The 23019-nt window shown below is 41.4% G+C and overlaps 1 protein-coding gene and 1 long non-coding RNA gene across 6 annotated transcripts in view; both read right to left on the bottom strand.

Annotated features, from left to right (window-relative positions):
- LOC139363339 (uncharacterized) overlaps positions 1-21298 on the bottom strand; it is a 41143-nt gene extending 19845 nt beyond the window's left edge. The window contains exon 1 of the long non-coding RNA XR_011623487.1: positions 2504-21298. This is a non-coding gene — a long non-coding RNA (uncharacterized lncRNA). The remainder of the gene's footprint in view (positions 1-2503) is intronic.
- LOC105478743 (TUB like protein 4) overlaps positions 1-23019 on the bottom strand; it is a 287369-nt gene that overhangs the window by 157180 nt on the left and 107170 nt on the right. The window lies entirely within an intron of this gene.

Raw genomic sequence — 23019 nt, 5'->3', positions numbered from 1 at the left:
CCTCAGCCTCCTGAGTAGCTGGCATTACAGGCGCCTGCCACCATGCCTGGCTAATTTTTGTATTTTTAGTAGAGACGGGATTTCGCCATGTTGGCCAGGCTGGTCTCGAACTCCTGACCTCAGGTGATCTGCCTGCCTTGGCCTCCCAAAGTGCTGGGATTACAGGAGTGAGCCATCATGTCCGGCCAGTGGCATGATCTTGACTCACTGCAGCCTCGACCTCCAGGGCTCAAGTGATCTTCCTGTGTCAGCCTCCCAAGTAGCCAGGACCACAGGCATGTGCCACGATGCCCAGCTAGTTTTTGTATTTTTTAGAGATGAGGTTTCTCCACGTTGCCCTAGTTTGAGACCATGGCTGGTCCTGGGGCTCAAGCCTGCCTTGGCCTCCTAAAGTGCTGGGATTATGGGCTTGAGCCACCACACCCAGACTGTTATTTATTTTTTGAATGTGTATTTCATGTACATGGTACAAATGTCAAAGATGGAAAAGGGATGCAGAGAAAGCAAATTTCCCTCCCTCTCCGTCCCCTTGCCACCTAGTTCTCTTCCCAGAGGCAACCACTGTTACCAGTTTCTTGCATATCCTTCCAGAGATATTCCATGCATGTAGAAGCAAACATTTACAGATTTTCTAAAACCAAATGATAGCATTGTCTGTTCTGTACCTTGCTTTTAAAAACACACCACTTCAGTTCCCGCCTTTGAAAATCTCAAGTGAAAATGAACCAGTGCAAAATATAACAAGGTTATCCACCCAAATGGAGGCTCTGCATCTCAGGATCCCATTTCTGCCTCATTGTGCATCAGAGGCTAACTTAAAGCCTCCTTTTATTTTGAGACCAGGTCTCACTCTGTTGCCCAGGATAGAGTGCAGTGACATAATCAAGGCTCACTTCAGCCTTGATGTCCCTGGCTTAAGTGATGATCTCACCACAATCTTCCAAGTAGCTGGCACTACAGGCATGCCACCATATCCAGCTATTCTTTTATTTTTTTTTTTTTTTGTAGAGACAGGGTCTCACTATGTTGCCGAGTCTGGTCTCAAACTCCTGGGCTCAAGCGATCCTCCCACTTTGGCCTCCCAAAGTTCTGTAATTTATAGGTGTGAGCCACTGAGCCCAGTCACTCAAAGCAGCTTGAGACTCAATTTTCCTCCCTTGTAAAATTACATTCTCTGTGAGACATTATAACAAAATAAAAGCTGCATAAAATAAAGGCTCTTTTGAAGCTATAATCATGACTTTTGCATGAAAATCTAGTTGCATTTTTAAAATGGAGTCTAATAAGATATAAATGGAGACGCTTCTTGAAATTTGGCACATTTCCAACAATGGCTCTATGGCACCATAAAATAAAATAATTCCAACAAACACCTTCAAAACAGGTAAAACTACATCATAGTACATTTTTCTGTGAGGTTATGGCTGCACAGAGACCTAGACCACAAAATAAAATAATCTGCTAAATACTACACAATTACTACAAAGATTAAAAATGTTAAATTTCTTGTTTGTCCCACCACGGGCAACAACTGTATATAATTTCTATGTATTTAAAAAAGAAAAAGAGAGTATGTGTGTATATTTTAATGAAAATGGCATTGACATACATTCCATCCCCAGGCTGTGTACCCTGAAATTGTTTTTATAACTGGGATGGATCTGTGAGGATCCATTTCTCTTTCAAGACGAAGGCTCTGTGTGCAGAAAACTAAAAGAAATGAACCAGTCAATCCAGGGACTGAAGCTCCAACAGAGGGGTTTAATCAACTGAGTTAACTACCCCAGGTCACAAATGCCGCCAAACACTACTAAAGATAGATTCCTGATATGCTTTATACAAAATCACGTCACCGCACTCTAGCCTGGGCGACAGCGAGACTCTGTCTCAAAAAATAAATAAATGAATGAAATTAAACTGAAGAAAACAACTCAATTCTGATACAAATCATTTTACCATTAATGATAATTCTTTTTTTTTTTTTTTTTTTTGAGACGGAGTCTCGCTCTGTCGCCCAGGCTGGAGTGCAGTGGCCGGATCTCAGCTCACTGCAAGCTCCGCCTCCCAGGTTTACGCCATTCTCCTGCCTCAGCCTCCGGAGTAGCTGGGACTACAGGCGCCCACCACCTCCCCCGGCTAGTTTTTTGTATTTTTTTTAGTAGAGACGAGGTTTCACCGTGTTAGCCAGGATGGTCTCGATCTCCTGACCTCGTGATCCGCCCGTCTCGGCCTCCCAAAGTGCTGGGATTACAGGCTTGAGCCACCGTGCCCGGCCCATTAATGATAATTCTTATGTAAAAATTCAAATCATATTTTTAGATAACCACTCTTCAGATAATGATAATCTTCTCTTTTACAGACAAACCAGTCAAGGGAAATCACACAGAAAGAAAATTTGTGGAAAGCTCAAACGTCCACGTGAAACTCAATCTTTCAGATCAGGAAGCTCCTTTTTTTTTTTTTTTTTTTTTTTGTTTGTTTGTTTGTTTAGAGACAGGGTTACCTAGACTGAAGTGCAGTGGCACGATCATAGCTCACTGTAGCCTCGATCTGTGGGCTTGGGTGATCCTCCCACTTCAGCCTCCAGAGTAGCTGGGACTACAGGCACATCCCACCATGCCCGGCTTCTTTTTTTTTTTTCTGTATTATTTGTAGAGACAGGGATTCACCATGTTGTCCAGGCTGGTCTCAGACTCCTGCAGTTCCTGAAGTGGGATATTAGGACAGAAAACCCAGAACTTAAGTGATCCTCCCACCTCAACCTCGCAAAATGCTGGGATTATAGGCGTGAGCCACCGCACCGGCCTTGCAATTCTTTCTTCTACTTAGAAAGTTCACAGTAAAAGAATCTCTGAGAACTACCTGACAGAATCAAATTCATTCTTCCTCAGAATTTCTACTTGCCAAATTTAATGTACTAGCTGTAAAAGTTTTAAATTCATAAATCTTTAAAAAAAATTAACCATGAATTATTTTTATTAAGGTGGAAGGGTTTCTGGTTTGAGTTCAGTCTTTTTGTCGGTCTATTTTTGAAAACAGATTCTGTACTTCCAGTTCTAAACAGATACCATATGGTTGCTTCTTTACTAAGTTACTTATTTTTCAAAAAATGCTAGCTGCAATTTTGGCAGTTCTTTATTAAACATCATTTGTAAAACATAAACAAACAGCTCCAGCAATCATCCATGAAGAGACTTCAGAAGCTTGTAAAACAGTGAATTCTACCTCCTCCTGGCTGACGAATCCTCTCTCCTACCCTCTTGAGTCCCCTCTGGGTCACATTAAAATAGTTAGCTTGCTGAACAATGTGTTATAAACTTCCTAAGAGAAAGTACAAATGAGTCCTCAGTGCCCAAGAAGCTGTTTTTGGGAGCATCCAGGTCTCTGAAGCCAGGCCAGGGGAAAGCAGGTGGGTACTGAGAAAGAAAAGAGGTGACAGTGGCCAACTCCATTCCCATGGATGTGGTCTTGGAGCCAACAGGACCCAAGGCGTTACTCAGATTTTTTTTCTTTTCCAATCCAAAAGCAAAGTCCAGCTTAGAAAATAATAACTGGTAAGGCAAATAAAACTGGAAAAGCTTCTGCAGAGGCTTTGGACAACAATACTTTAGACATCTTCTGCGATCAATAATTCATGAGATTGTTTGACCCAGATGCATAAGGACAGGAAAGTGACTGGTCATAGGTAAATTCTCTTGCTGTGTATATGGGAACTTAGAAATTTTGGAGCTGGAAGGGACTTTGAGATTACTTAGTAAAGATCAAGAAGCTAAGTCAATATCTGGGCAAAATGCCTTGTGAGTCAGGTTTTGAGTATCACTCACTATGGCAAACGGTAGCAACGATAGATGGGAGGATGGAAGGAAGCAAGGAAGGAAGGCATGTTTACCAACAGAACAAACAAGATACATGGTTACAACAACGGAGCCTGGCGATAAGGCTGAAGCCACAACTCTACTGTTCAGAAACAGAAAGAGGCCAAAGGCACACCCCAGTTAGGAAGGATGGGGGCGGAGGCAAATGGCTCCGTGTACGATGCTGTACCAAACCACTGTGGAATAAACTGAAAAGAGGTCTGTGGCCATTACCCGAGGCTATGGCTGAGATAAAGCCCATCCCTGGAGCCGCAGGAGGAAGCTCAAGAGCCTGCAGCCTACGAAAGGATTGGCCTCCACTCGCTACTGAGAAGGGCAGGAGCCTCAACTTCCAAAGTAAGATCAGGTACTAAACTAGGATCCTGGGAAGGACAATAGCAAAACCACTCCTGAGAGGTGAGGGAGCAGAGGGGGACAAAGATGTCCACTTAAGACGGGCTTCTAAACTAAAAGCCCAAAGCTTGTGAGGGAAATCAACTTTAACAAAGACTGACGGTCAGGCGTGGTGGCTCGCGCCTGTAATCTTAGCACTTCGGGAGGCCGAGACGGGCGGATCACGATGTCAGGAGATAGACACCATCCTGGCTAACACAGTGAAACCCCGTCTCTACTAAAAATAATAAAAAATTAGCCAGGCGTGGTGGCGGGCGCCTGTAGTCCCAGCTACTCGGGAGGATGAGGCAGGAGAATGGCGTGAACCCGGGAGGCGGAGCTTGTAGTGAGATGAGCTCGCACCACTGCACTCCAGCCTGGGCGACAGAGTGAGACTCCGTCTCAAAAAAAGAAAAAAGAAAAAAAAAAAAAATCTTCCAAAGAGATACACAAGAAAAATAACCAGAAAAAAAACTTTTTTAAGAAACAAAATCAGGCAGTAGATATGAAAACAAGAACCTATTCAAAATCCTGAAAATGAAATATATGGTCAGTAGATGGGGAGAAACACCACCAGGCATAGTAAAAGAGAAAATGATTAAATTAAATTCACTCTGAGTATAGAATAGAGACAAAATACATAAAGAGAAGTGAAGTAACATAACAGGTACAGCGAAAACAAACATACATCTAGTAGGATTTCCAGAAATAAAGCTAGAAGGAGTGATGGGAAGGCAATATTAGAACTAACGCTAAAAATGTGCCATAACTGAAGACTTGAATCTCAATTCTGAAAGCTCACAATGAGTGCCAAGCAGAGACTGGATAAAAACAAATCTAGGTAGATTGTTGTGATGCTGCAAAACATTAAGGATAAAGAGAAAACCTTGAAAATTAGCAGACTGAAAAAACAGTTAAAAGGGAATGATAATTAGACTGGCAGCAGACTTCTTAACAGCAACAATGAATAACAGAAGGCAATAACATATTTTCAAAGTTCTGAGACAAAACCAGCTAACCCAGAATTCCAAACCCAGGAAGAGTAAAGATGAAACAAAAGATATTTCTGAAATATAAAGACTAGGTTTACCTTCTATAGATAGTTACTCTAAGAACTACTAGAAAATACGTACTTCAATAAAAATAATAAAATCCCAAAGGGAAAGAAGGTGATACAATAAGCTAAGAGAGAATAAAGGACTTGTTTTAGGTTTCTTAATTTATGGCTGAGACCAAAAGAACCTTAGTATGTTGGCTCCCAAGTTAGTACTCTTTCCTCTAAACTAACTCTCTGCATCTTAATCTTTCATTTTTATACTTTTATATTTTAACTTCTACTTAGATATAGAACTACACTTGACAGTTCCTAAATATTTTCGAATATTTTTCATAGCATTCATATTATTTCTTCTTAAATTTAAAAACTTCCTTGAAGTGTGATTAGAATAAGGAAGAGATCCAACAGAAGTTATTTACTAGTCATTTTACTGACTGTACCTTTCTTTGGTCAAATTACCCGGCTCTCAGTGATACGTTCTATTTCCTCCATATTTAATATAAAATTGTGGGTTTTTTTCATTTTGAAAGGTAAAGTGTTGATAAATAATTCATAATTGTCTTTGGTTTACATCTAAATAAAGAGAAATTCTGTGCATCTCTAAACAAAACTAAATGTTTCTTTTCATATGACATTAACTATTTCACTATTTTAATATGTATTTATGAAAGTAAGATTTTGCAAATAGCAACTGTATGTGTACACCTAATTAAAAGAAAAAAAAATGTGGCCTGGCATGGTGGCTCATGCCTGTAATCCCAGCACTTTGGGAGGCCAAGGGGGGTGGATCACCTGAGGTCAGGAGTTCAGGACCAGCCTGGCCAACATGGCAAAACCCCATCTCTACTAAAAATACAAAAAAATTAGCAACACAGTGGCGCGTGCCTATAGTCCCAGCTACTCAGGAAGCTAAGGCAGGAGAATCACTTGAACCCAGGAGGCAGAGGGTGCAGTGAGCCAAGATTGCACCACTGCACTCCAGCCTGGGTGACACAGTGAGACTCTGCCTCAAAAGAAAACAAACAAAAACAAAAACAAAAAAACATGTGACTATCATACCTTCAACTTAGATGGAAATAGGCAGCAAAATAACAATTGAAAAAATCTAGTTGGTACTCTAAGTGAATAAAAAAAAAAAATAGGTGCCTTAACCCTCGAAGATATAACAGTGATTTATACACAAATGTTAGTTCCCTTGCTGCAATCTGTGATATGTTAACACATTCCCCAATAAAGTCATCTCAACCTCCACATCTGGATCCCAGAGCAATTATATGCCTATTTTTAGGCACTGTAAATTATTTGTAACACTGTACACACAGCCAGCAAGAGAAGGTTCTACAGTTTTTTATGTGATAGAACAGGAAATAAAAGAAGTATTAACTCCAAACAGTGAATAGCTGGACAATACTCCCTGGCCCTAATACAAAGACTGTGACTTTTTTTTTTTTTTTTTTTTTTGAGACGGAGTCTCGCTCTGTCACCCAGGCTAGAGTGCAGTGGTGCAATCTCAGCTCACTTCAAACTCCGCCTCCCGGGTTCAAGCGATTCTCCTGCCTCAGCCCCCTGAGTAGCTGGGATTACAGGCGCCTGCCACCGCACCCAGCTAATTTTTGTATTTTTTAGTAGAAACGGGGTTTCACCATCTTGGCCAGGCTGGTCTCGAACTCCTGACCTCATGATCCACCTGCCTTGGCCTCCCAAAGTGCTGGGATTACAGGCATGAGCCACCGCGCCCAGCCAAGACTGTGACTTTGCATGGAGTTTCAAGTCAGATTCACTAAACAACACTGTGTGTATGGGTTAAGTGTAGATGGACACAATCTACAACCCCAGACACCAAAGACCTCAGAGAAGTATAAATATAATTATGAAAATCCCTCTGGCCGGGCACCACGGCTCACATCTGTAACCTCAACACTTTGGGAGTCCAATGCAGGAAGATCACTTGAGGCCAGGAGTTCCAGTCCAACCTGGGCAACACAGCCACACCCTGTCTCTACAAAAAATACAAAAATTAGCTGGGCGTGGGAGCACATGTAGTTCCAGCTACTTGAGAAGCTGAGGCAGGAGCGCTGCTTGAGCCCAGGAGGTCAAGCTTACAGTGAACTATGACTGCATCACTGCACTCCAGCCTGGGCAACAGAGAGAGACCTTGTCTGTTAATAAAAAAATAAAATCCTTCAATGTTGGCTAGTCAAACTTGGATGAATGCCAAGCGCAGTCTGTTATGCTGTCGGTAACTACAACAGTATCAGACCTCACTGGAACAAGGTTGGTGTTTTCTATAAAGGATCGTTTTGCCGGATATACTGGAAGATAGTCTATGGTTAGAGTCAGTACAAATAACCCAGAGTGTGGGTTCATATCCCTGGGCAAGAGCTGATGCTACTCGGCAGTGTATTTTTAGACACAGGACAGTTATGCAACAGAGCTAGTTCAATGATGCTATGGGTACTTCTGTGTAGAATCCAATAGAGTAATCGCAAACCAGTCTTTCAGCTACTAGAAAAATTTCTGAGGTTGAGGAGTTTGAACATTCTTGGGGCAAAATGAATAAGGCACCTAAAATGTTATGCTGATAATCAGAAAATGTTCTAAGCCATAAGGAGAAATAGATGTGGTAGGTAGACTCATCTACAAATAAGCTAACCTCTAAAACCCAGAGGAAGCTGGTATTATTGAAACCAATATACACTCTTTATTATAAGGAAAAGGAGCTAGTCAATATAGAAGTAATAATAGACAGCCAGCTCCTTAGCTGCCAAGAGATTTTCCTAACATGTTCTCTCTGGAAGGAAAACTAAGACTTTTACTCCTTACGGTTCTGTATAGTTCAGGTCTTTTACAATGAGAAAGTACATATATTAATTTTAAAAAGAAAATATGTGACTTGTATCTCAAACACTGAACAATAATTAAAATGCTAAATGATTTGAGAAATAAGCTATGAGCTAGGGATTCACTTTTGAGCCAATAAAATGTAACACAAATCCACTAATTAAGAAAAAACTCATAAAAAGTCAGGCAATCTGGCACACTAGTTAAATGGGCTTTTGAGATTTTCTTTCAGCGACCCTAAAGCTCATTTCTCTCAATTATAAGGGACAACACATTGCTATTTTTAAACAGTGAAAACCATACACTCAAAGTTTTTAAAAACTTGCTAAAAACTAGAATTGAATACTACTCTATAATCAGTGGGTCTGGATGTACTGCTAACAGGAACAGCTAACAGCAAGAGCTGCTCCTGATATTCCTCTGCTCAAAACCCCCCAGGGGTCCCAATCACAGGCAGAAGCTGAACCTGACAACGACAGCCCAAAGGACTGGATAGATGGAAGTACACTGTTGCAAGCTTCCTGTATCACACCAGAAGCAATTCTATGTCAACTTTAAGTATATTGTGATAAATCCAAGATGAATGTTACAATCTTCAGAGCAATCACTTTAAAAAAGAAATAAAACTAAAAGCCAACAGAAACATACATGAAGAAAACTGATTAGCACTAAAGAAGGCAGGAAAGGAGGATCAGGAGTAACAAAATAAAGAGATAAACAGAAAACAAATACCAAAATTGGAGACCTAAGTTCAACTATATCAGTAATTACATTAAATGTAATCCTGCTAATTGGTGACATTTATGCTAATGGTGGCATAACTGCAATAATAGGCTATTTTCTGATAGGCACATGCATTATGGAGGGCAGAGCATGAACTGTACTTTTTGCTAGACCTCTTTATTGGATAGGGTTTCACTTGCTCAGGGCTTCTTACTTGCATACAACCTAGTCCACCTGCTCAGAGCCTGTGGGATTATTCTTATCATCTTCCATGTCTTCCAACATTAAGTAAACATCTCAGCAACAAATACCTGCCAAATAACAGATTTTTCTTCCCCTTTTACCTTATTGTCTGCTTTTGCTACCACTCATTTTTTAATGGAACCCAATTCTTCATAAATGCCACATTCTACTTGCTGCCATTGCCTTCCAACAATGGTCTTTAAATTCAATCTTCCAAATCACTTAGAAAAATAGTATTAACTTGAAGACTAATTCTTACAGCACATGACATATAAGAATACAGCCTCTTGGGCAGACACTGACATGTGCACTCGAGGCTGCCAACCCAGAACAAGATGAGTTGAGGGTCTATCAGTGCCTGACCATTTCCATTTGAGGCCCTGGACCCTACCAAACCCTCTATGATGGACAGATACCAGGAATGCCCAAGAGTGCATCATGCTACACCTGGAGTGACACTGTACAGGAGCCATAAGAAGTGCTGCTTCTTGGCTGACAGGCACATTGTGCTGGCATGAAATCTGTAATTGGTGTTATTTATAGTTATTCTAGCTTCACTTTTTTTTGTTTGTTTGTTTGTTTTTGGAGGAGTAAAAGGGAAGGGGAAAGGCTTCAATTGTCTTATTTTACCAACATCAAGACTTATCTGACCCTTAGTCCAGATGTGCCCAACATTCACCAAGTCCCCCAAGGCCAGAGTCAAGGGCAGATGCCCTGCAGAGTTACAAAGGACATGAATAAGCAAATGGGCAAGAGCAGAACAGACAGAAAGCCAGTCCACAGGGACAGGCCCACAGAAAAGTTCGTCCAAGAAGCAGTCTAAAATTCGTACCAAGGCCTATTTAACTGGGAAGAGAGGATAAATTCTGGGAGTTTTAGATTTTTTTAGTTTACCAGCTTCAGTTGTGTGATGGTTAATATTCAATGTCAACTTGATTGGATGGAAGGATACAAAGTATTGTTCCCGGGTGTGTCTGTGAGGGTGTTGCCAAAGGAGAACATCTGAGTCAGCAGATTGGGAGAGGTAGACCCACCCTCAGTCTGGGTAGGCACAATCTAAACAGTGGGCCAGCAAAGCCAGAATAAAAAGCAGGCAGAAGAACGTGGAGATTAGACTGGCTTAGCCTCCAAGCCTCCATCTTTCTCCCGTGCTGGATGCTTCCTGCCCTCAAACATTGTACTCCAAGTTCTTCAGCTGTGGGACTCAACTGGCTTCCTTGCTCCTCAGCTTGCAGATGGCCTACTGTGGGACCCCACCTTGTGATCGTGTGAGTTAATACTCCTTAATAAACTCCATAAACTCCCCTTTAATATACATCTGTCCTATTAATTCTGCCCCTCTAGAGTACCGTAATACAAGATGATATTAGTTTCCTTTGAGAATATAATCAGGAAGGTACACAGCAGTAACTGGCAAAGAACGATTTTTTTCCTTTCAAAAGGGGGTGTTTCTCCCAAATTCCATCAGTATAGACCACTGTAAACAAAGTGAACACCCATTTCTTTTCTAGATAAGAGGAAGAGGGGAGGGTGGCTGGCATAGAAAGTCAGATAAACAACAAATTAGGGGCAGAATCTTGCTATGAAGGCTGTCTTAATCTTAATGTATTACATACTCCTCCTTTTTCAATATAAAAGAATATGTAATGAAGGGAAGCATGCATGTAATGTACATGGCTGACCACTGCCCAGGAGAAAGCTGCAACGGCTTAGATTAGCACATGCTGCCCGGCGTGGCCCAGCCTGTCTCTAACCTCGGTCCTCCAGCCCCAGCCACCACCAGCTGCAGGTCTTCTCACACCCTCCACAAATACCCTGGGCAGACAGCACTTGTCTCCTGCTCTTTAGTTAGGAAACCTCCTTACCTATCAAGACCCAAATCAAATGTTATTGCTTTTGAAATGGGTTCTCTGATATCATCAAAACAAGCATTTTCTGCTGTTATCACACTGGAATTTTCCATGATTTGTACATTACTGACTTATAAGCATGTCTCTGACCCTCAAGTTAGAGCTCTTTGAGTGCAGAACCTCTTCTCATATGTCTTTTTATACCAATGCTAAATAGATGTGGGATGTAACCAGCCTATAGAGGATACTTGTTTTACTGCAAGAACTAACAAATTCATTTATTATTAATATCTCTGTTATGCACAGTGACACTGAGAAATACTTCACCTTCCAGGGCTAACTGCCCCAAATAAGGCATAAATCCATGTGAGTCAATAAATTTTCTCAAATGAAGCAATTCAATTAAATAAAGTGCTACATAAATATACCATGAGGACTGATGGGTTTGTTTGTTTAAATAAATAAAATACCTCAGTAGGGTGAGGATAGAGTATACTGAGCATAATATCACAAAGTACACATAAAATTTACACGCAGAATCACTTTTCTCTAAGAATAGTTCACAGAACTGTATCATTATCTTAGCAAAGTCTCTAAGTCTTAGAGGTTCGCAGATCCAAGGACTCTCTCCCTCCTTCCATGTGCAACCCTGCACGGTTCTGCAGAGAACGTTCTGAGAAACCGATCTTGAGAAGCATCAAAAGGACTGAAAGGTTGAAAGGTCTTCTCTGGATTAGTAACATTAAAAACAACTAATGTGTGTGCTGCTTTAAAATGTTCAGAGTCCCACTTCTGTTCTGAGTTAACCCACAGAACACTCCTATGTGTCAGGGCAGACGCAACCACAACCCTTTGCTCACAGAAGTGGACGCGAGGTCCAGAAGAGTTAAGTGTCACACCCAACCTCACCTCCTTACTAAGTGTGTAACGGAGACTCCAGCCCTGATGGATCTTCAGCAATCTATGCTTTCTCAATACAGCACGTAACTAAGGTCCTAAATTTTACAAAGAAAAAAAATGAAGACGTGAGAGGGCGAAGTCAGCAGCAAAGATGAAAGTGGAAATTCTCTGCCTGACAACAAACCAGAGTGACTGGCGAGGGCAAGCCTGGGCCAGTGCTGGTGTAGGGACCACGGGGCAATCCCTCAGGGAAGGCCAGGCCTCAGCATCAGGGGAACATTTCAAGTTTCAGGAAACAATTCCCTTTCTGGGTATAAGATCAGAGCAAAGGTGTAGCTCCACCAGCCAGTAAACACAACAGCAGAAAGCGCAGCTTTCTTTCTACTCATCTAATGGAATTGCTGGCCACCGCAGGGCTGCTGGCTTACTATAGTCATGTTTATGTAGGATCTCAGAGGTGCATCACAAGCCAATACTGACTCCTGGGAAAGAGAATCTTCTCAGGGCGGTCCTCCAACCAGAAGTGAACACTGACATTTCAAAATGACTGTTAGAAGATGGACCACAAACAAATGACTCCGCCTGCAGCTCAGATTGAAACCTTACACAGGCCTCTGCCCAGCCCTGCTGGTAACACCAGTGGCAAATCCTGTCACATTTCATTAAAAAATGTATGTTCTCCTCGACAAGACTCTCATTTCTACACAAATAAAACCTTGACTCGAAGAGTCACAAAGTCAACCACAAATACAACTCCTAGCAATAGCATATCCAGAGAGGGTGGCTGCAGATGGGAGAGGCTAGGGTCTGTGCTGCCCACCCGATCTGGAGGATGCTCTGGCACTACCTGGTGCCTGGGGGCTTCGGGTAGAGGCTGTATCCTGAAGCCTCCTAGTGAGCAGATGAAAGAAAATGTCAGCCACTATTATTCTGTGTATTCGGGACAGAAATCTATTTTTTTTGGAAATGGAAGTGCCTACCCCCAAGTTGCTAGGCACAGCTGGGGAAAATTACAGTCTCTCCAATTAGAGCCACTGCGTGGTTTCTGACCTAACTCCTAACTCTCCTGGGCAACCCCTCTACTCACCCACGGTCAGTCCTCTTTCCCAGTTCCTAAGGAGTTACTTTACAGCTTCAGCTCCTCCTTACACCAGCCTCCAAGTCCCTTCCATTGGGCATCCACCTTACACCACTGTCCTCTGCTTTCTGAGAAGGGATGGATCTCCTTTTGTTCCATGCTCCTGAGCCCCTCCCCATCAATTACCCTATCTACCATCTGGCTTTTTCCACCAGAGCCCCTCATTGTAAAAAGATAAAAGGGTCCTGATGTTGTTAAGAATTGTACCCTGGATGCCCCAACCACCTACGCAGGGGCCCGTTTTTCTGGCCCCCTGTATAGCCAGAATTCCTGAAAGAAAGACAGTATCAGTCTTCCCTACTCTCTCTGGGCTCTCATGTTCAGTATCTGCAATCAACCACAATTTCATTGAAAAACAACGACCTCCAAACTGCTGAATCCAATAGTCCTGATCTTGACATCTTTGCAGTGAGGGAAACTTCTGCCCCGTTCCATTTGTGAAATTCTCTTCCTTGGATTCATGTCACTGTCCTCTGGTCAGCTCTAACCACTCCTGTTGTCTTCAAAGGCCCTTATTTCCCTCCCTTCCCCTTAAAGCTTGGAACCCTCTAGGCCACTTTCTTTGGTCCTTTTTTTATCCTCAATATGTGGCTTGGATGATTTCATCCACTCCTGGAATTTTGGCCACAATTTAAACATCACTAACTCACAAATGTTTACTTATCTCTGGCCCAGACCTAACTTGAATTTTAAAAATTAACTTTATTGAAGTATAATGTAAACAAATAAGATGCAAACATTAAAGTGGACCTTTCAATGAATTTTGACACATTTATACATCCACGTAACTATTACCACAATCAAGATTTCTCACTCCAAAAATCTTCCTGTACCTCTACCACTCAGTGGCCCCAGGCAATCACTGATCAGCCTTCTGTCTTTTCTAGAGTTTCACATAAATGAAATAATATACTATATGTAGTCACCCGTGTCCAGCTTCTTTCGCTCAGTATAATGTTCTTGAGATTAATCCATGTTGTTGCATGTATAAATTTGAACCTGAATTTTTAACAGATTTCTCACCTGATCCTCAAATGCAACAAAATGAAGTTTGTATTGTTCATATGAGTCAATGGCATCCACTCATAAGTTGGGAGTCATTCTGGGCTCTAACCTTCTTATTTGCCACCTACACCAAACCTGTCCGTGATCCCACTAATTTCACTCCCTACATATCTTTCTAATTTAACCTCTCCATTCCCATTTCCTGAGCCCACCCTTTTTGCCTAGATTCTTGAATAAGCCTTTTAACCAAAGTCCCAGCTCCCAGTCCCTCATCCCCTCCTATTCAGAACCTACACTACACATGAACGGAGCTTTTGTAAATGCAGATAAAATAGGATATCCTTTCCTTAGTACTCAGGGCTCCATCCACTCTTCCAGCTTCCTCCTCTACTACCTGACTCTTGGACAAACCACTCTCCTCATAAACTTTCATTTACCCTTCAAAACTCTGCTGGCAGGCCAGGCACAGTGGCTCATGTCTGTAATCCCAGCACTTTGGGAGGCCAAGGCAGGAGGATCACTTAAGGCTAGGAGTTCAAGACCAGCTTGAGTAACAGAACAAGACCCCCACCTCTACAAAATAATTATTTTAATTACCTGGGCATGGTGGCACATTCCTATAGTCCCAGCTACTCAGGAGGCTGAGGCGGGATGATTGCTTGGGCCCAGGAGTTCTAGGTTACGGTGAGCTATAACTGTGCCACTGTACTCCGGTCTAGGTGACAGAGCAAGACTTTGTCTCAAAAACAACAATAACAAAAACCAGCAAAAAACTTCTGCTTATAATTCAGCTGGTATGAACCATCCCCTGAAGAATTTCCTCAGCATTCCTTACACCACGTACACACCAGTACCCAACTATTATTTTACTGTATGGCAATTATTTATACTTGACAATGAGCAAATGAGCATCTTGAGGTTTTTTTTTTTTTTTTTTTTTTTTTGAGATGGGGTCTTGCCCTGTCACCTAGGCTGGACTGCAGTGGCACAGTTATAGCTCACTGCAGCCTCGAACTCCTAGGCTTAAGCAATCCTCCCACCTCAGCCACCTGAGCAGCCAGGACTAAAGGAGTGCACCACTGTACCCAGCCAATGTTGTTTTTTAGAGATGGGGTCTCGCTGCGTTGCCCAGACTAGACTCAAATGCCTGGCCTTAAGTGATCCTCCCGCCTTGGCCTCCTAAAGTACTGGGACTACAGGCATGAGCCACCATGCCTAGCCAAGGGCAAACATTTTATTCTTTATTCACGTCTGTCAGCAAGTCATCTCAATATATATTTTTTTCTAAAGCAATGAAACAAGAAAAAGCTGATACCATGTTAAGTATGCCTATTACAAATATTCCACATCTACAAGAAGACAGATGTTTGCATTTGTTCTTAGTGACACCAGTCGGCAAATGTGGTAACGTAATGGAAAATGCCAGCCTGTGAGTACAACAGAACGTACGCCCCATGGCTTCACTTGTTCGGTAATGACATCATGTAGCTGGATGCTCTCCAAATGCCTTAGAGATCAACTTACAAAAAGATAAAACACATAAAGGCTACTCATATTTTAGCTTCTATCCTTATTAGTTCACTCATTTGTTTTTCCATCAACCAACAATTATTAAATACCTTCCTCCAAGGAGAAGTACAAATACTGGGGAAAATAAAGACACAGTCCTCTAGTAAAATTCCCTAAGGCCACCAGTAGTCACACAATTACTCAAGGTTCCTTCCAAAGGTGCTCCTCAGGAAATGGTACCAGCTAAGAATCCTGATGGGCCTTCAGGTGAGGACATATGCTAGACGAGAACACCTCCTGTGTCAATAAAATTTCTCCCCGAAGACTCTGGGGCCAATGACCACAGCAACCACTACAGCTGATTCAGAGAAGATGCTGTTCTCAGACATTTCTCAACAAGTGTCCACATAAAATAAAACCACTTTAGGGAATGCCCATGTACTTCTACCTTCATCAAAAAAATCTAAGTCTTCATTTAAAATATTTTTATTGTTAGAGAATTCACCTTGTTTTAATTTCCAGAAACAATTTCAGTGCTTGCAAAGACTTTAAGAATGATCTATTCACAGAGATTTACAGATAGAAGATAAAAGTGTATTTGAACATATTAACAAACAAGCAATGCAGTATTTTCAGACTCTGTATCTGTCTCTCCACAAATAGCACTCAATAAAGTGACACCTGAACGAATTAAAGAAGCTAAAAACTGGTAGGCTGAAAATAGGAAAGGTATTTTCAGGTAGTGCAGAAAAAAGAACACACTGAGAATTTTACTATGCACACCACCCTCAATTTACAAAGGGTACTGTAATAAATAAATTTAAATATATATAAATGTGTATTGTCCTTGGTTTCAAAATTTCAAAAAATTATGCATAGCTACAGGGCCTGAAAATAAAATTGCAAAGCAATTACATTTGCAAAAGACCAATTTGGAAGAATTAACTTAAAGTAGAATATAAGCAATCTATTTAAAGAAAATTTTAAAACCCTAATGGGAATAAAGACAAGTGGAGAGAGATATAAGGATTCTATCTGGAATACTAAATACAACAACAGAGACATCTGCCCAATTCATGTGTAGGTTTGAGGCATTATCAAAAAGTCCATGGAAAGAGTCACACAGAGGCAGGGACTGTGAGACACAGCACAAATTACTGAAGCCAGGAGGTCTGGGAGGTCGATGAGGACAGCCATGCTACACAGCAATATCAATCCTAAGGAAGGTTTCTAGGTGGTTCACCCTTACTTGGGGCCTGAAAACTTTTTTCATCAGCTGGAACCTGCTCTCTGCAGGCTTGTCTACTTGGAATAAAAAATGATTGTAAAATTTATCAGAAAAATTAAGTAGACACAAACACCAAAGAATATTTTGAGAGGAAAAACTCATATGCTTTTCCTTTATTATTTAAATCACAATAACATCTTAAAATAAATAGATCTATGTATTTAACTATAAAACAAAGCCAAATGTGATTATTAGAGATACAGAGGGTATGATTAAAGGAGAAAGGTTTCTTCCAATATTTAAATAAAAAACACTATTTTAATGGATGGGGAGAACATGATAAATCCAACATTAAAAAATTTATCCTCCCAAAAGTTAAAGAACCAGTATCGGGGCCAGGCACAGTGGCTCACGCCTGTAATCCCAGCACTTTAGAAGGCCGAGACGGGTGGCTCACGAGGTCAAGAGATCCAGACCATCCTGGCCAACATGGTGAAACCCCATCTCTACTAAAAATACAAAAATTAGCCAGGCGTGGTGGTGGGCACCTGTAGTCCCAGCTACTTGGCAGGATGAGGCAGGAGAATCACTTGAACGCGGGAGGTGGAAGTTGCAGTGAGACGAGATTGCACCACTACACTCCAGCTTGGCAACGCAGTGAGATTCCGTCTCAAAAAAAAATAAATAAATAAAAAAGAACCAGTATCAGTCCATATCATGACAAATGGATGATATTAAAAATTTCATCTAATGAATAAAAGAAAAAATAGAAACTAAAACTTGACAAACCACTTTATATCCTTTAATTAACAACAACAAACTAAGACTTCATAAGATCTAGAAATTTTAGACTCCAGAAATCTTTTCTTAAAAAACCTGGTACTCATGATTTTGCCAGTCTTTCCAATGGATATCTGGAAATATACAACAAAAAGTTTAAACTATTCAAGTTTTTAATCCTATTCATTCCACTTTTGAGACTGCAGCCCCAAAAGAATTTTGGACAGACTAACACAGTATTTATTCTAAGGAAAATGTATTTTTTAAATGCCCCAATAAACAATTATTTAAACAAATAATGGGGCTGGGTGTGGTAGCTCACGCCTGTAATTCCAGCACTTTGGGAGGCCGAGGCAGACGCATCACCTGAGGTCAGGAGTTCAAGACCAGCCTGGCCAACATGGTGAAACCCTGTCTCTACTAAAAATACAAAAATTAGCTGGGTGGGGTGGCACATGCCTGTAATCCCAGCTACTCGGGAGGCTGAGGCAGGAGAATCGCTTGAACCCAGGATGTGGTGGCCGAGATGGTGCCACTGCACTCCAACCTGGGCGACAGAGTGAGACTCTGTCTCAAACAAAAAAAAAAAAAAGAAAAAGAAAAAAGTGTAACAACACAAAAAGATACTCCTTAATTATGACAAATGACAAATTCATCAGCTTTGTCAATATAGACAATCTCTGAGTTACATAAGGTGTTTATGTTTGTAAAGTCCACAAATATAGTTACAAAAGGGAGCAAATCATCCAAGTTTTTCCCAGGAAATGCCACCAGTGCTTCTTCATATCTTAAGAACACAGTATGTATAACTATTACTTGTAAATAGGCAATACAATTTTAATTTAACAACAAGCCTTATTCAACTTTTGGTTAATTTGCAAAAACAGGGGTTGTTGAGGTCCTTCTATTCAGAAGCTAACACTCTCACCAAGTCTTGCACAGCCTCAGCCTCATGAGCAGACTTCACAGAGAACTAAAGCACAAAATACACAGTGCAAGGCTAAGAAACGCTCATCTCAGCTACACAGGCTGAGCCACAAGGCAGTTCCGCACTAAAAAAATGGGCTTAATCAAGCATTCATACCTAACATCACTCTGTAGTTTTTCATCAAGGTGCCTACATAAGTATTAGTATTCGGGGTTCAGTACTGCACAACTCAGGACTATCGATATAAAAATGCAATGCAAAGTATCCAAGGACAAGTTCACATCCATTTGAACTCTGTGAAAGCATACACAGACTCTAATAAAGACCAAAACAGGGCCAGGCGTGGTGGCTCACGCCTGTAACACTAGCACTTTGGGAGGCCGAGGCAGGCGAATTGCCTGAGGTCAGGAGTTCGAGACCAGCCTGGCCAACATGGTGAAACCCTGTCTCTACTAAAAATACAAAAATTAGCCAGGGGTGGTGGCACATGCCTGCAATCCCAGCTACCTAGGAGGCTGAGGCAGGAGAATTGCTGGAACCTGGGAGGCGGAGGCTGCAGTGAGCCGAGATTGCACCACCATACTTCAGCCTGGGCAACAGAGCGAGACTCTGTCTTTAAAAAAAAAAAAAAATCCAAAACACAACACAAAATAATGCACAGGGCTAGTGGATTTATGGCATCTATCTATTAAGATTTATGTTTTTTAAGTGATCAATTGTTAGAAACACAGAATCTCAGCAAGAAAAGGGACTCTAAGTATTTTCTCTAAGTATTTTATATAAAACATAAATGTTCAAATGATAAAAATTAAGATCAAGAAAAAAAAATCCAGGTTGGAGAGTTTTCATCGATGAAATATGCAATTTAGAAAACACGTATAGATTCTTTTTTTTCTCATCCAAAAACATGATTCTACCTTATAGATTCTTAAATCAGAGAAGTAAAATAATCCAAGTGTTATTTCAGAAAAAAAACAAATCTAATAGTGATAAACAAGAAAGCTGGAGAAGGGGTAACTTGTGATGCAGTCAGGGAAGGCGTGAGGAAGTCACCTTAAACACAGTAGAATCTAAGTGTCAAGAAGGCACCACCCAGGCAGGGGAGACAGCTGGCACTAAGGGCCTAGGCCCCTAGGAGCAAGCTTGGCTCACTTCAGGAAGGTCAGGAGGCAGGAAGACTTTACCTCAAAGAGACTGCAGAAGATGAAGTCAGAGGCATAAGTGATGAAGAGGGCCTGGCAGCACAGTAATGAGTCAAGGGGCCAGTAGAGGGCTAAGCAAGTCAGAGTGTAGATGGGTCTCTGGATACTTGTAAATACTATTTTGGCTGTTATGTGGACTAAAAGAAAAGTCCAGAAGAGAAGCCTGGTAACCAAGTAGGTCAGTGCACTAATTCAAACAAGGGATGATGGTAGCTTAGACCAGGCTTAGCAGTAAAATGGTAGGAAGTGATTGCCTTAGAAACATGTATATATTTCATATTTCTGTATTTAAAGATTTATATACATATGTTAATGGATTATGTGCTACTTTTAAATGAGAAGGTTCTCATTTATATGAAATACACAAATTTCTACTTTTCAATTAATTATAATGCAATAAAATGCAATGAACTAAAAAACTATGCTGAAGATAATCTTTCATTAATAATTCAGAAGACACTCTGGAATCCAGTAATGCCCTTAAGATCACATTATTAACATCAATTATTCTCAAAGTACAGGAAAATACGGATTTCTGTCACTAAAAGCTCTATAAGAAATATTGCAATGGCTTATTTTAGAAAAAAGCACAACAAAAGTGATTTGCCAGGGAAAAACCCTCCCTGCCATTTCCACATTCTGGGATTCCAGGAGGAACTTTACCTTTCATGTCTGCTGCAGCTGTGGTTACATCTTTCATCCAAATTTTGAGGGGCAAAAAAGATGTACACACATACTAACTTGAAATTGAATGCCAAGTTAGCATGTAGCAGATCAGAGAATTACAGAATCATCATTATCAAGTCATGAGGAACAGAGAAAAATGTAAACCTTCAAGAAGGAAGAAAGGAAAGGAAGAGTGGCTGAAGGGGTTTCATTTCAGCAAAAGCTTCAATCTACACCGGTCTTAAATCATTAAATACTCTGCCTAAATGATTCTTTAGAACCCAAAACACTGAACTTTTTGGTGCTAAAAGAAGCCCAAGTATAAAGTTACAGACGCTTTTTTTATTTGATAAGCCAAACAGAAGTGACAGGAATAATCCATATGTCAGCATAACTTGTAGATACTGCAGGTTTGGTTCTAGATCACTATAATAAAGCATAGATCAAAATAAATCAAGTCACACCATTTTTTGGTTTCTCAGTGCACACGAGAGTTATGTTCAGATGAGGCACAGTGGCTCATGCCTGTGTCCTAACACTTTGGTATTGGTAGTCTGTTGTGGGAAGTCAGGGACCCGGAACGGAGGGACCGGCTGGAGCCGCAGCAGCAGAACATAAATTGTTAAGATTTCATGGACGTTTATCACTTCCCAAATAATACTTTCATAATTTGTTACGCCTCCCAGGCGCGGTGGCTCAAGCCTGTGATCCCAGCACTTTGGGAGGCTGAGACGGGCGGATCACAAGATCAGGAGATCGAGACCATCCTGGCTAACCCGATGAAACCCCGTCTCTACTAAAAAATACAAAAAATACTAGCCGGGCGAGGTGGCGGATGCCTGTAGTCCCAGCTACTTGGGAGGCTGAGGCAGGAGAATGGCGTAAACCCGGGAGACGGAGCTTGCAATGAGCTGAGATCCGGCCACTGCACTCCAGCCTGGGGGACAGAGGGAGACTCCGTCTCAAAAAAAAAAAAAAGATAAATAATAATAATAATAATAATAATAATTTGTTACGCCTGTCTTACTTTAATCAATCTCTTAATCCTGTTATCTTCGTAAGCTGAGGATGTACGTCACCTCAGGACCCTGTGATAATTGTAACTGTACAAATTGATTGTAAAACGTGTGTTTGAGCAATATGAAATCAGTGCACCTTGAAAAAGAACAGAATAACAGCAATTTTTAGGGAACAAGGGAGGACAACCATGAGGTCTGACTGCCTGCGGGGTTGGGCAAAAAGAACCATATTTTTCTTCTTGCAGAGAGCCTATAAACAGAAGTGCAAGTAGGGAAGATACCACTAAATTCTTTTCCTGGCAAGGAATATTGATATTAATACACCAGGAAAAGGATTGCATTCCTGGGGGGAGATCTATAAACGGCCACTTTGGGAGTGTCTGTCTTATGTGGTTGAGATAAGGACTGAGATACACCCTGGTCTCCTGCAGTACCCTCAGGCTTACTAGGGTAAGGGTGGGGAAAAACCCCACCCTGGTAAATTTGAGGTCAGACAGGTTCTCTGCTCTCAAACCCTGCTTTCTGTTAAGATGTTTATCAAGACAATATGTGCACCACTGAAAATAGACCCTTATCAGTAATTCTGCTTTTGCCCTTTGCCTTGTGATCTCTGTTGGACCCTTATCAGTAGTTCTGTTCTTAGCGCTTCGAAGCATGTGATCTTTGTGACCTACTCCCTGTTCTTACACCCCCTCCCCTTTTGAAATCCTTAATAAAACTTGCTAGTTTTGTGGCTCAGGTGGGTATCACGGTCCTACTGATATGTGATGTCACCTCCGGCTGCCTAGCTGTAAAATTCCTCTTTGTACTCTTTCTCTTTATTTCTCAGACCGGCTGACACTTACAGAAAAATAGAAAGAACCTACGTTGAAATATTGGGGGCAGGTTCCCCCGACAGTAGTCCGAGGCAGGAGGATAGCTCGAGGCCAGGAATCCAAGGCCAGCCTGAGAAACATACCAACACCTTGTCTATTAGCCAGGCATGGTGGCATGCACCTGTGGTCCCAGCTACTTGGAAGGCTAAGGCAGGGAGAATTGCTTGAATCCAGGAGTTAGAGGCTGCAGTGAGCCATGATTGCGCCATTGCACTCCCCTCGCACTTTTATGTTATGAAGATGGCTTCTTTCCTTAAACCTCATGAACCAACCTCTGCTAACTACAAAGTTTTCTTCTGCAGCTTCCTCACCTCTCTCAGCCTTCATAGAGTTAAAGAGAGTTAGGACATTCTGTGGATTAGTCTTTGGCTTATAGGAATGTTAGAGCTGTCTGATCTTCCATCCAGACCACTAAAACTTTCTCCATATCAGCAATAAGCCTGTTTTGCTTTCTTATCATTCACATGTTCACTGGAGTATCACTTTTAATTTCCTTCAAAAACTTTTCCTTTGCATTCACAACTTGGCTAACAGTTTGGCTCAAGAGGCCTGGTTTTCAGCTTGTTTCGCTTTAGATATGTCTTCCTCACTGAGTTACTCATTTCTAGTTTTTTTGTTTTTTGTTTTTTGTTTTTTTTTGAGACGGAGTCTCGCTCTGTCCCCCAGGCTGGAGTGCAGTGGCCGGATCTCAGTTCACTGCAAGCTCCACCTCCCGGGTTCACGCCATTCTCCTGCCTCAGCCTCCCGAGTAGCTGGGACTACAGGCGTCCGCCACCGCTCCCGGCTAATTTTTGTATTTTTTTAGTAC

This window comes from Macaca nemestrina, chromosome 5, assembly GCF_043159975.1.
Source record: "Macaca nemestrina isolate mMacNem1 chromosome 5, mMacNem.hap1, whole genome shotgun sequence".
Taxonomy (NCBI): Eukaryota; Metazoa; Chordata; class Mammalia; order Primates; family Cercopithecidae; genus Macaca; species Macaca nemestrina.
This window is presented reverse-complemented; position numbering and strand designations above follow the sequence as displayed.